At 49.3% G+C, this 1,085-nt stretch overlaps 1 protein-coding gene across 1 annotated transcript in view; it reads right to left on the bottom strand.

Moving 5' to 3' along the window:
* The window catches only part of TESK2 (testis-specific kinase 2), a 42,055-nt gene that overhangs the window by 37,425 nt on the left and 3,545 nt on the right, over nt 1-1,085 (bottom strand). The window lies entirely within an intron of this gene.

Below are 1,085 nucleotides of genomic sequence, written 5' to 3'. Positions count from 1 at the left end.
TACAGCACTCTGCCTTATCCTACACGCCGCAGACCATGAGCAATGCCGGAGAAGGGGATCAGAGAGCACTCTGCCTTATCCTACACGCCGCAGACCATGAGCAATGCCGGAGACATTATTTTTAGTTTTTGACCACAAATACCCTTTAAAGCCGAAACCTTCACCCAAATCTTTAAAACAACAACAAAGACCCCTTCAGAAATGTTCAGTGATGACAATCTACAATCAGAGACTTCCACATAATTGCCGGCATTGCATTCTCCGCATTCCTTATTTTTCTTTTACTCACAGCGGCCATTTTAACTAAGGGCAGATGAACCCCATCTCCCTCCACTTCCTGGAACTCTGACCCATGTGACTAGGACATGTGACCATGCGAATCATCTCAGGGGAGGAAAATGCCTTTCCCCGAGATCTCGTGAGATTACAGACGAGATTTCCCAGCTCTGCTGATGTCCCCTTCCCAGGACGCAACGCTTGGGCACGATGACATCACTTATGCCCAGGAGGACCAGGAAGTGGAAAACCAATAATTTTAAGTAAAATATTTATGTTTAGCGAATGAACGTGAGAAGATTTCCCATCAGTGTGCAGAGCTGTGATGTGATTTTTAGTGAAAGGGGGGGGTGACGCTTTAAGGCAGGGGTAGCAAAGCTCCGGCCCTCCAGCTGTGGTGAAACTACAAATCCCATGATGCATCTCTCTCCGGGAGTCATGTTTGTGGCTGTGACAATCTTGCAATGCCTCATGGGATTTGTAGTTTCGCCGCAGCTGCAGGGCCGGAGCTTTGCTACCCCTGCTTTAAGGTGACGTTTTAGGTAAGAGGAGGTGGTGAGCGGATGGCAGATGGTTGAGTGATAGGAGATCCCCGGACAGGAAGTCAGCCGTGCGTCAGAAAACATCGCTCCCCATCACACGACCTTTACTTTAAGGGTTTCCATTGCTCGCTGTGCGCGCGGCGTTTCCGTCACACGGAGGAGACGCGGAGACGCTGGAAACACGAACCGCTCTCCGGGGAAGTTCAAAGAAATCTCATTCCTGTTTATAAGACATCAGAGAGAACGCCGAGTACATCCAGTTCTGAT

The sequence above is a fragment of the Nanorana parkeri genome, unplaced genomic scaffold (genome assembly GCF_000935625.1).
Source record: "Nanorana parkeri isolate BGI_ZX_2015 unplaced genomic scaffold, ASM93562v1 scaffold1997, whole genome shotgun sequence".
NCBI lineage: Eukaryota > Metazoa > Chordata > Amphibia > Anura > Dicroglossidae > Nanorana > Nanorana parkeri.
Note: the sequence above shows the minus strand (reverse complement) of the source record. Positions and strands in the feature narration are given on the sequence as shown.